The sequence below is a fragment of the Lithobates pipiens genome, unplaced genomic scaffold (assembly GCF_037356315.1).
Source record: "Lithobates pipiens isolate NorthernLeopardFrog02 unplaced genomic scaffold, aLitPip1_a1.2 Scaffold_1, whole genome shotgun sequence".
NCBI lineage: Eukaryota > Metazoa > Chordata > Amphibia > Anura > Ranidae > Lithobates > Lithobates pipiens.
The window spans coordinates 131,191,820-131,204,919 of NW_027507685.1; the positions used below are offsets into that span (position 1 = coordinate 131,191,820).

Here is a 13,100-nt window from a genome sequence, read left to right on the forward strand (position 1 = left end):
AGACCGGTAAAGCCGTCCGGACCCGGAGCCTTGGAAGGCTTAAGGGACTTTAGGGCTTGGGCGACCTCCATTTCCGTTATAGGAGCATTCAAATTATCTCGTGCCGCTAAAGACAATGTAGGAAGGTCAATCGATTGGAAGAATCTCTCAGCCTTGTCTCGGTCGAAGGTTGCCGGTCTATTATATAGGGATGAGAGGAAGGAGGCAAAGCCTGCTACTACTTTAGATGGATTTGACGTAAATTCCCTTCCCGTCACCTGTAGTCGAACCGGCCTGCCTGGACGTCCCACCGAATTAAGTTTCCTAGCCAACATAGGACCAGGTTTGTTCGAGCAACTATAAAACTTATACTTGGACCAACGCAGGGCCTTTTCCGCCTGAGCAGAGGCGAGCAAGTCCAACTCAGTGGCCAATTTGTCACGTGTCCGCCTATGGGTTACCGTAGGGTGCGCCTTCCATGTCGCGTCCGCCGCCTCTAACAAGGAGGTCAATTCCCGTATCCGCTGCTCCCTGGCCCGTTTTGTATGGGAAGTGATCTGGATCAAATGGCCCCTGACCGTCGCCTTTTGACGCCACATGTCCACCATGCCATAAGATTGGAAAAGATCATGCAATAGTTGTTCCTGAGAGGCATCACGGGACGGAGGCACTTCCCTGAGACTACGCCTGTCCAAAGAGGAGTTAAAAACAGAGTTGGAGTCTCCCATCATAATCAGAAGGCCTTTTTGGTGCCTGGTGATCACTTGGAGTAGGTGGGAGAAAAACTTCTGCTGAAATGAATTAGGAGCGTAGTATCCAACCAAAGTGACCTCCTGGTCCCACAGGGTGCCCTGCAGGATCAAATATCTACCCGTAGGGTCTGCTATTTCTTTAGAACAGATAAATTGGAGGTTACGCCGAAAGGCCATCAGCACCCCTCTATGCTTCTCAGAGGCGGAGGCCGTAAAAAACATTGGATAATGGGGGGACAAATATTTGGGGGATGAGGATTGGGAGAACCTGGTCTCCTGCAGACACACCACATCAATAGATTGAGATTTTAAATGGCGGAAGACCTTCGATCTCTTATTGGGGGAATTGAACCCATGTATGTTCTGCGAGAATATTTTCAACACATTTTGAGCCATCTGGGGGGTAAAGGAAGGTACATATAACGATAACGCAGCCAGCAAGGTACGTACTTACCCTGATCCCATGGCGAGGCAGTCCGAGCCCGAGTAGGGGAGCGGGAGGGAGGAGAACACAGTGGAGAAGAGGAAGAGAGAGAAGAGGAAACATTGAATAGACATGTGACACACATAAACACCACAATGGGTGGGCATAGCATCCCGTTACCGGACACTAATAGAGGTGGCGGCACCACCAACCACAAGGCTAACAAATAGTAAAACATAACAACAGTAGGAACAATAATACTTCAATTTTACTAGAGCATTACTACCTTATTACCCTATTACCGCCCCTGCACAGGGCTACGAAAACTAAACCAAAAACAGGTGAGACGAGCCAGGCCCATCTCGTAGGACCGCTACCGGGTGGCAGTGATTAGAACTGGCCATGGGACTATAGGTTCTCCCCACCTTGCCCCCCCCCCTGCAGGGAGCGCCCGAGGAGAGGATGCAACCACGGTCCCCAAACGTGACCCCCACGTTGGTTCGCCGCCAGGCCCCCGGGAGTCAAAAAAAAAAAAAAGTATAAGAGGGAGGGAGAGGCAAGGGAAGGGAGGGAGTTAAGTGGAGAGGGGGGAAAGGGGAGCAAGAGGGGAAGCAGGGAGGAGCAGGAAGGGGCAAGAAGGGGGGAAGAAAAAGGTAAAATTGAAGCCCCAGATGGTTCCTAGGGTCCAGAGGGCAACCTGCATACACTATAAGTAGACAATACATACAGTACTCCCGGAACCGGCCCCCCAGACTGCCCCTATCCCACCAGGACTATAGTCCCATTTCACTGACTTTTTCCCCTCTTATCCCTCCCCCTCCCTCCCCTCCCCAAAAGGAAGAAGGAAAAAAAAATAATTAAAAATATAAATAACATAAAAAATTTTTCCTGATATAGGACCCTCAGGTTAGCTGAGTGGTCTGGGCAAAATTAGGCAGTCTAAGTAGGGCCGGATCACTGGCAGAAGCCCAAAGTCATAAAGGAAGGCGCATAGGGCCTCTGGGTTAAGCAAAAAACCAAAGTAGAACCAACCAAAAATTTGGAAATAAGAACAAGGAGGGGGGGTGGAGGTATGAACAAGGAGCGCTTAAGCACATCATCCGGTAGAAAACAAAGTCCCGCACCAGGAAGAGACAAACAGTTTTCCAAAGGCCTGGAGAAGGCAACCCAGCAAACAGCAAAGAATCATGTACGGGCTCATCCGTGCAGTCGTCATCCTGGATCTGAATAGGGGGATCGCACATGCTGCTGGGCATCAGGTGGGGGTCGTTTCCTGTTGCTGACTGGCTCCCATACACGGCCCAAGCGCCGAGAAGTGGGTTTAGGATCTGGAGCCCTCTCACGGATGCTGGGGTCATCCGGAGGGGGGAGCAAATGTAATGCATCAAAAGTCGCTTGAGCTTCTTCCGCGTTGCGCACAGTGTAGCCCCGACCTTGGTAGGTGAAAGCGAGGCGAAAAGGAAAGCCCCATGTGTATTTAATGTGGCGTTCCACCAGAGCTGAAGTGTATGGCTTTAGTTGACGTCTCTTTAGCACCGTGGTGGGGGCCAGGTCAGTAAAGAGCTGGTATTTGTGACCTTGGAAGCGGAGATCAGGCTTTTCCCGTGCTGCTCTAAGGAGTGTTTCCTTCGTACGGTAGTACGTGAACTTGATGATAATGTCCCGAGGGGGGCCCCCCTCCTTCCTCGGCCCCAGGGCCCGATGGATCCGGTCAAACTCCATGCGATCAATAGGGATGCCTGGGACCAGTTCCTGGAATACGGCCGTGGCCGTGGAAGTTAAGTCCTCAATAGTTTCGGGAAGTCCCCTAAGCCTAAGGTTCCCACGTCTAGACCTGTTCTCATAGTCCTCTAATTTTAGGAGAGCTGCGTCCAGGTCCCTGCGCAGGTCTTGTAAGTCCTGCTCATGGTGACCAATGACCGTTGCTGCGGCCTCCATTCTATCTTCCAACGCATTCGTACGGTTGCCAAGTTCACGAATTTCCTTCGTGAGATGCGTGGCCAGTTTGGAGGTGGCTGCTGACAGTTCCCCCTGCAGCATGGTTTTAAAGCGAGATAGCAGGTCAGCGTCCCGCAATGAAGGCGCTACACATGGCTGTTGGATTCCAGGTATACTTTCTACATCCGAGCAAGCTTCGGGCTCACCAGTCAGCAGCGGAGGGGTGAAGTCCATGTCCGAGGCCTGCGAGTTCAGCGGACCGTCCGGTGGAAAGGCCTCGAGGCTTGCACACACAGCCTGTCTCCTCGAGGTGCTCCGCGCTGTGCCTGATTTGCGTCCCATAATGTCAGCTTCAATTGCGGGGTATATCGAGCCCAAATTAATGTGCAGGAGCGGCGATTTCACTGTCAGTGTGGTCGGTGGTGGAGAAGCGCCATTAGTTTGCGACCATCTTGGTTCTTAGTTCATGAGCACCCTCAATATGTAATGATTTTAGGTAATGTCAATGAATTACAGTCTCTTCCCACACCAACAGGCTACGGAAGGAAAAACTTTAGGGTGCTGGGTGTAGCAAGATGGCCGCCGTCATCCAGAACAGGCCGAAGCCAGGGCCTTTCCTAAGAAAGGGGGCTGCTGCTGAGTAGCACGCGGCCTTGGTTCAGGGGGGGTTATCAGGGTCCGTCTTAATCCAGTCCCCTCACAGCCCAGAGAGATGATAGCCTGGGGATAGGAAGCAGCCCGTCCAGTGACTCACCAGGCCCAGAGAAGTCCGTGGAGGGGATCGAGCAGTGGCTCCTGTTTTCGGGGTCCGGCGACCTGGAGGGTCTTCACCTGGTGACCTCCCGCTGCCGATGCGTGGATTACTGGCTGAAATGTCAGGCGAGAGCGGCGATCCCGGAGGCCGAGTAGGCCGCAAGATGGCGGCCGGCGCGCCGCTGGTGGGGTCCGCGGCAGGCCGAATCGTTCAGTCCGAGGGTCAAGAGGAGCCGCCAAACTGGGATGGGGCTGTGCAGGAGAGCCCAGGCGAGCAGGTAAGTCCTTTTTGGGATGAAAAAAGGCGTCCACAGCGGAGGATGGCTGTGGATTCAGAACCGGGCGGCGGAGCTCAGCCTCAGTGCGTCCTGTCGCCTCGCCGTCCGGCCACGCCCCCCCCAAACATTTTTTATTTTTTATTAAATTTTTTTATTTTTCTTACTTACTGTGAACAGAGCAATACTGTATTACCATAGTAACACTGTACTACTCTGGGGAGTTGATCAGGATTTGTTTTACACACTATGATTGCTTATAACAGTGAATATCACAATATCAATATAAACAACCATTTTTACTGAATAAAAAAGATTCATTCAGAGTGTACTGTTGTGATTAGCTGTGATTGGCCCTGTCTGTACCATGTGATCAATTACAGTGATCAACACAATAGTACACAATGGATCAAAGCCATTTATTGTGTAGAATTGTCATGAGATGTGATGTGATTGGTCACAGCAATCACATGGTACTGGCAGCAGGTTGGTACACTGGTCAGTCATCTGCTGTGTCTGGTGGACACAGTGAGTGTTGGATCGCATTGGAGCGTGGCATGTCCTCCCAGTATACAGTAACAAGGCTCCATCGGAATTTATGCTGGCCGGATTCCTGCCAGCAAAAATTTGAGAGCATGTTCTCAATTTTTCAGATGGAAAAACTCACGCATGCTCAGATTCAACTACGAGATGGAAGCTATTGGCTACTGGGTATTGAACTTCCTTTTTCTAGTCCCATCATAACGTGTTGTATGTATTGACGGTCGGAATTTGGTGTGACCGTGTGTATGCAAGACAGCTAGAGCGAAATCCCGTCAGAATTCCGTCGGGAAAACCATCAGAGCTTTTTGCGACCAAAATTCAGATCGTGTGTACGGGACATTAGACTTCAGGAGGAACATAAATGGCCTACACCAGGGGTAGACAACCTGGGGCCCTCCAGCTGTTGCAGAAACTACAAGTCCCATCATGCCTCTGGGAGTAATTGTAACTGCCAGCCTTGCAATGCCTCATGGGAAATTTAGTTCCACAACAACTGGAGGGCTACTGGTTGCCTACACCTATAGCAAGGGCATTACTTAACTTCGGTCAAAGCTGCACACAGATGATCACCCCTGGATGCAAGCATCTTGGATCCATGTGTGATTACATCTGAAGACTGGTGGACAGGTGCTGTCAGCCTGTCATTGCTTTATATATATTCTGAGCAGATGCAATTACCTACTACCACTTGTGAATCCAGCTGCAGGAGTGTGCTGGGTTCTTGCCGCAGCTGGCAATAAAATACAACATGAGTGAGGCTTTAGGGCAGTGGTCTTTAAACTACGGCCCTCCATAGTTTGAGGATCCCTGCTTTAGGGCATCTTCTATATAGCTAGCCAGTGGAACAGTAAAAACAAGCAGCTAAGCAAATGTTTTGCCACCCAATGGCTGCCCACAGGGCTGCAGAGTTTGACAGGTAGCACCGCCCTTTGATCAATGGGGCAGCACCACAACGCCTAGACCAGTGATGGCGAACCTTGGCACTCCAGATGTTTTGGAACTACATTTCCCATGATGCTCTGGTACCTTGCATTGTAGTGGAGCATCATGGGAAATGTAGTTCCAAAACATCTGGGGTGCCAAGGTTCGCCATCACTGGCGTAGACAAATGCTTGGCTCACTGTTGTGGTATGGTCCTGCAATGTAAAATTGCCATTTGGCAATTATTTAAAAATAAAAAAATAAGAAAACAACGTCAGGATGTGGCAGTAGCACTTCCTGAACGTCTGCCAGCTACCCCTATACCGCCCCCTGAAAAGTGATCCACTGCAGATCACTTTTTAGAAGGCAGTAAGCAGAACCGCCAAGGTGAAAGTGTCATTATAAAGCAGTGAATGTGACTTTCACCAAAAATCCTCTGGCAGTGAATCAATCACTATCATTGAAAGCACATGTACCAGGGAAGATTCACCTTGATTGGAAGTCTGGTGAATGTCAGATTCCAGGAACTCACACACCCACCTATATGGGACCAATGTATCCAAAACCATAAGAGATATAAATGTGGTTGCCCATAGCAACTAATGAGCTCATCATTGTGATTTCTGTAGCCAGGATGTGAAAATAAAACCAGGGCTCTGACTGTTCACTATAAGAAAAGCTCTTTCCCAGCCACATATCATATCAACCATTCTAAGCGCTCTGAACCTGCGCCTAGCAATGTCAAGACTAGCTTCCTGTTACCATGGAAACGCCCAGCGTTCTTCACAGACCAGGCGGCTTCACTCTGGCGGCAGTCCCTCACAGAAAAGTGTCCGGGCAGCGCACAGAGCCAAGACAGAAAGGTTCCGGGCGCAGGATACGTGTGCGCAGTGTGGAGAGGTAGGTGGCTCTCGGTTAGTCGATAGATATTGAGGGGGGAATTTGCTGTAGGAGGGTATCAATGGCGGGGAGTGGCCGGTGAGGTAAATGGAGGAATGGGAGGGGAGACTTCTGTACAGCTGTTATGTTGGAGTGACTTCCTGGGATTGTGTCAGGCCAGGAGAACACCATAGTGACCTGCAGCCAAGGGGAGCCCTGTGTGTGCTGAGCTGGGGACATGGGGGTGTGTGGTCACATATGGTGACCCATCACATTTGGCTACCTGCTGGACTGTGCATGCGCGGTGCCGCCATATGCGTTCCAACATTATGGCCATCTGCCCTTGTGCAGAATTTTGTGGTCACCTCCGAGTCCAGGTTCAAGCCCCACCATCCAAGTGGACATAGAGTTAGAATATAACTATGTTGCGCCTGAAGTGTGGCGAGCGGCCCTGTGGCAAAGTGATCTTACAACAGTACAGTGCAGTACAGAACAGCAGTTTACAAGCTCATCAGTGTGAAAGGGTCCTAAAAGAAGATTTTCTCTCTCATGCAGTTGTGTCTGGAACAGGAAGTGGAGGGAAATCTCCCCGACAGGGACCATAAAAAAAAAATCACTTAGACCCCTTTTACACTGAGGCGCTTTTCAGGCGCTTTCATGTTAAAAAAAGCGCCTGAAAAGCTCACGAAAACCTATTTCCATTTAAATCAATGAATGCTTTCACACTGGGGCAGTGTGCTGGCAGGGTGGGGGAAAAAAACGCACCTCTCCATTGAAATTAATGGAAACCTCTTTAAAAGTGCTCAAATGTTTTACTGGCAGTTTAGAAGCGCCTCAGTGTGAAAGGGGCCTTAGACCCCTTTCACACTGGGGTGTTTTTCAGGCGCTTTAGCATTAAAATAAGTGCCTGTAAAGCGCCTGAAAGAAGCCACAACTGTAATCCCAATATGAAAGCCCGAGTGCTTTCACACTGAGGCGCTGCGCTGGCAGGGCGTCAAAAAAAATCCTGCAAGTAGCTTCTTTGCAGCGCTTTTGGAGCAGTGAATACACCGCTCCTAAACCGCCCCTTCCCATTGAACCACCAATGGGAAGCGCCTGCAAAGCGCCTGAAAAGCGTTTTGTGAGTCCTTTTAACCCTTTATTTGGCCACTAGTAAGGGTTAAAAGTGCTCAAAAAATCCTGGTAAAACGCCGCTAGTTTAAGTGGCGCTTTATGAGTGTTTTTCGGTCACTGGCAGTGTGAAAAGGCTCTTAAAGCACTTGGGCTTTCACGATCATTGCAGATGAGGCTTCTTTCAAGCTCTTTACAAGCGCTTTTGTTTAACGCTAAAGCGCCTGAAAAACACCCCAGTGTGAAAGGGGTCTTAAAGAGGAAGTAAACCCTGATGAGTTTACTTCCTCTTTCATTCCCTGCAAAGGTGAAGCATAATGGACTACTATGCATCGTATAGTAGTCCATTATGTGTCACTTACCTGACACAGGAGCCAGCGAAGTCACCGCTGTCCCCTGTAGTCCGGCGCATCCATCTTCTCGGTGGGTCTCGCTGCTCCGCTGCTGTCATTCAGCGAAGCCGCGATTACGTCACTCCTGCGCATGCACACGGGTGCTGCGCTCAGTGTGCCTGCACGCCGCTGTCTACGGTGCATGCGCCGTAGACAGCGGTGCCTGTCTTTCGTCAAATATCTCCTAAACCGTGTAGGCTTAGGAGATATTTTTTGGACCTACAGGTAAGCCTTAATCTAGGCTTACCTGTAGGTCAAAGTATGTTATAAGGGTTTACAACCACTTTAATCATTATCAGGCTAGACTAGTATATAATGGGAAGCAGCTGATCCATTGGCTTCAATCCCTTCTGAAACTCTGAGCCAGCAAAATCAGATCTGGCTAATGTTGGACTCTTTAACCACTTTCAGACCGGACCATTTTGCTGGTAAATGACCAGAGGTCTTTTTACAATTTGGCACTGCGCTGCTTTAACTGGTAATTGCGCGGTCATGCAATGTTGTACCCAAACAAAATTTGCGTCCTTTTCTTCCCACAAATAGAGCTTTCTTTTGATGGTATTTGATTGTCTCTGTGATTTTTATTTTTTGCGATATAAATGGAAAAAGACCGCAAATTCTGGAAAAAATGATATTTTCTACTTTTTGTTATTAGAAAAATCCAATAAACTCAATTTTAGTCATACATTTAGGCCAAAATGTATTCAGCCACATGTCTTTGGTAAAAAAAAAAGTCAATAACTGTATATTTATTGGTTTGCGCAAAAGTTGTCACATCTACAAACTAAGGTACGTTTTCTGGAATTTACGCAGCTTTTAGTTTACGACTGCCTATCTCATTTCTTGAGGTGCTAAAATGACAGGGCAGTACAAAACCCCCCCAAATGACCCCATTTTGGAAAGTAGACCCCCTAAGGAAATTGATAAGTGGCATGTTGAGCCCATTGAATATTTCATTTTTTTGCCTCAAGCGATTGAATAATGACAAAAAAAAATTTTTTTTTTTTTTTTTTTTACACAAAGTTGTCACTAAATGATATATTGCTCACACATGCTATGGGCATATGTGAAATGACACCCCAAAATAAATTCTGCTGCTTCTCCCGAGTACGGGGATACCACATGTGTGGGATTTTTTGGGAGCCTAGTCGCGTACGGAGCCCCGAAAGCCAAGAACCGCCTTCAAGTTTTCTAAGGGCGTAAATATTTGACTTCACTTCTCACTACCTATTACAGTTTTGAAGGCCATAAAATGCCAAGATGGCACAAAACCCCCACAAATGACCCCATTTTAGAAAGTAGACACCCCAAGCTATTTGCTGAGAGGCATGTTGAGTCCATGGAATATTTTATATTTTGCCACAAGTTGCGGGAAAATTACAAACTTTTTTTTTTATTTATTTTTTTCACAAAGTTGTCACTAAATGATATATTGCTCACGCATGCCATGGGCATATGTGAAATGACACCCCAAAATAAATTCTGCTGCTTCTCCTGAGTACGGGGATACCACATATGTGGGACTTTTTGGGAGCCTAGCCGCGTACGGGGCCCCGAAAACCAAGCACCGCCTTCAGGCTTTCTAAGGGCGTTACAGTTTTGAAGGCCATAAAATGCCAAGATGGCACAAACGCCCCCCAAATGACCCCATTTTGGAAAGTAGACACCCCTAAATTTAGGGGTACACTAGTGAGACTAGGTAATAAATGGCGGGTGCCCTGAAACTATAAAAAAATAACTAACCAACCAGCGTCACCTGTAACAGTTATATGGTGATCACTGGTGAAAGGGTTAACTAGGGGGCAATCAGGGGGCTTTATACGGTAGTATATGGGGGTCCCTGGCGCTATAAAAAGCTGCGGCGAACCTAAATACCTACCTGCCTAACTAGCGTCACCTGTGACACTAATACAGCGATCAGAAAAATGATCGCTTATTAGGCTGGGTTCACACTGGAGCGATGCGGGAACGCCATGAATCCGCGGCGGGTTCCCGCATCGCATGCCTCCCGGCGGCAGTTCACACTGCCCTATGCGAACTGCTGGGAGTGTCAGTGAAATGCTAATGACACCCCCAGATCAGTTCGCATATCGCAGTGCGATCTGCAAACTCGGATCGCATGGTGTGAACACCCATGCGATCCGATTCTGCTGCGGACCAAAAAAAGGGTCCCGTGCGAATTTGCGGCGGGTGCGGCGCGAATTCAGCCATACTATCTGTATGGCTGAACTCGAATCGCACAGAGATCGGATGTAATTTGCACTGCAGTGCGGTGCGAATCACATTCGTTCTCATAAACTGCTGCAATGTGAACCCAGCCTTAGTGACACTGGCGACGGGGGGTGATCACGGGGTTAAACCTTTATTGGGGGGGTTAGGGGGGCACATTAGAACTAAAGGGGGCTAACCCTAACTGCCTTAACAGTTATTACAGTCACAAATGACACCAATGCAAAAAAAAAAAATGCAATTGGTGTCACTGTGACTGGGGGGGGGGCAGGGGTAATTGGGGGGGTGATCGGGGGGTAAAGGGGGGGTGTGAGTGTGCCTGGCATGTTCTACTGTACGTGTGGTGTGTTGGTGCAACTCACCGATCCTCTCTCCTCGGTGCCGGAACGAAAAATACCGACACGGAGGAGAGATTACATCACTTCCTCTCCTGTGTTTACATTACAGGAGAGGAAGTGATGTCACGGAGCATTTCTATTCGTCGGGAGCGATCGCGAGGGGGTGGCCATGAATGAATGGCCGTCCCCTCATCCCGGATCACTCCCGAACGAATACCGACCGCCGCAGGCACCGGGGGGGGGGGCCCGACCGGGCCCCCCACCCGCGGGAAGGCAGGGACTTATATATACGCCCATATGCCTGCCCGTGCCATTCTGCCGACGTATATCGTCGTGCGGCGGTCGGCAAGTGGTTAAGGGCTCTTTCACATGGGATGGATCGGTGTAGATCCGCCCCGTGGACATCCGCTTGCTCAGCAGGGATCGCTATGTTGATCCTTGCTGAGCCGGCAGATGACAGGTCTGTCTCTGCACACTGTGCAGGGACGGACCTGTCAGAGCGCCGCAGATGGATGGAAAAGTAGGTTTTTCCTCCGTCACACTTTTTCAGATCAGAGTGGGTCGGATGTCAGCGGACATGTCACCGCTGATATCCGATGCTCCATAGAGGTCTATGGTGCATCTGTTCAGGTCCGCCTAAAAAACCGACAGGCGGACCTGAACGGATCGGTCATGTGAAAGAGATATTTCTTGGACCTACAGGTAAGCCTTAATCTAGGCTTACCTGTAGGTCAAAGTGTGCTATAAGGGTTTACAACCACTTTAATCATTATCAGGCTAGACTAGTATATAATGGGAAGTAGCTGATCCATTGGCTTCAATCCCTTCTGAAACACTGAGCCAGCAAAATCAGATCTGGCTAATGTTGGACTCTATAAGGGCCCTTTCACACGGGACGGATCAGTAATGATCCGCCCCGTGATGATCCGCTTGCTCAGCGGGGATCGCTCCGTTGTCCCCGCTGAACCTGTCAGCTCTACATTCGCCTCTCTGGGGGATCGGACGAACACGGACCGTCTGTCCGTGTTCATCCGATCCGTAGACGGATAGATTTTCATCCGCAGACACCCGCTATCCCATAGGAATGCATGTATGTCCGTATTTCATCCGCAAACGGATGGATGAAATACGGACATAATGTCCACATGTGTGAAAGTGGCCTAAGGCTAGATTCACACTTCTACTTGTGGCTGCAGGGGTGTGAAAATGCACTGCTCTGTGGAGATGTGCGGGGCTGCCCTTCAATCTGAATGGCCTCACCCATGCATGTAAAACCGCAATGTATGCGTGGGAACTGCAGGAAAATCGCATAGTCAAAAAAAACATGCTCTTTTCCTGTGGCCACATTTTTGAAAAGGTGCATGCCCTTTTTTTTTTTTTTTTTTCCGGACGGTGGCGGCCCATTCATTTTAATGGGTTGCCATGCCCGCACAAACGCTGCCTGCAAAAATGCATAGGTGTGAACTCTAGTGTTGTGCTACATGCTTGTATCAGGCCTGTGTCCCTGGAACTATAGAAGCCGTTCAACAATGAAAACTTTTGCCTGGAGATGCGCTTTTAGAACAGGGAATGCATTTGCTATGGTTGCAGTATTTTGCTGCTCATTAGTATATATAGTGACTAAAGTAAGCATGTCTGTAACTGTAGAGAATCTCTCAGAATGCATTCCCCTTTGCTGTCTGATGGTTTCATTTCTCCTGTAGAGGTTCACAGCTCAAACTGAAACTAAGTGTGTGCTAGAATGCTCGGGTATTTCCACTCTGTTCTGCATTGCTGTGTACAAGGCACAGGGGATCCCAGCTGTAGTGATGTTGCTAATTACTAGGGCAAACTAATACAAGCTTTCAGGCTGGGTTCACACTGAAGCGATGCGGGAACGCCGCAAATCCGCGGCGGCTTCCTGCATCGCATGCCTCCCGCCGGCAGTTCACACTGCCCTATGCGGACTGCTGGGAGTGTCAGTGAAACCTTAATGACACCCCCAGATCAGTTCGCATATAGCAGTGCGATCTGCAAACTCGGACAGGAATCGGATCGCATGGTGTGAACACCCATGCGATCCGATTCTGCTGCGGACCAAAAAAGGGTCCTGTGCGAGTTTGGAGCGGGTGCGATGGGAATTCAGCCATACTATCTGTATGGCTGAACTCGCATCGCACAGAGATCGGATGTGATTTGCTCTGCACTGCAGTGCAGTGCGAATCACATCTGGGTCTCCTAGCCACAGCAGTGTGAACCCAGCCTTAAACCCAAAGTCTTTAAAGTATAATAACTAACTGCCCATCATATAATCATACATATTTTAATCCAGTACATTTACATACAGTACTTCCTTAATCACTTTAAGACTGGGCCTCCCTTTTTTTATTTTTTTTAGATGTGTTTTTTTTGCTCGAAAATTACTTAGAATCCCCAAACATTATACATTTTTTTTTCACATAGTATTTGCACAGCGGTCTTCCAAGTGCACTTAAAAAAAAAATAAGACAGCAGTAAAATTAGCCCAATTTTTTTATATTGTGAAAGATAATGTCACGCCGAGTAAATTGATACCCAACGTGTCATGC

General features: G+C 48.8%; 1 protein-coding gene across 4 annotated transcripts in view; it reads left to right on the plus strand.

Moving 5' to 3' along the window:
• The first annotated feature begins 6,349 nt into the window (after nucleotides 1-6,349).
• The window catches only part of EXD3 (exonuclease 3'-5' domain containing 3), a 517,417-nt gene continuing 510,666 nt past the window's right edge, over nucleotides 6,350-13,100 (plus strand). For all 4 annotated transcript variants that reach the window (XM_077476832.1, XM_077476824.1, XM_077476841.1 and 1 more), the window contains exon 1: nucleotides 6,350-6,485. The gene's annotated coding sequence lies outside the window, so the exon portion shown is untranslated. The remainder of the gene's footprint in view (nucleotides 6,486-13,100) is intronic.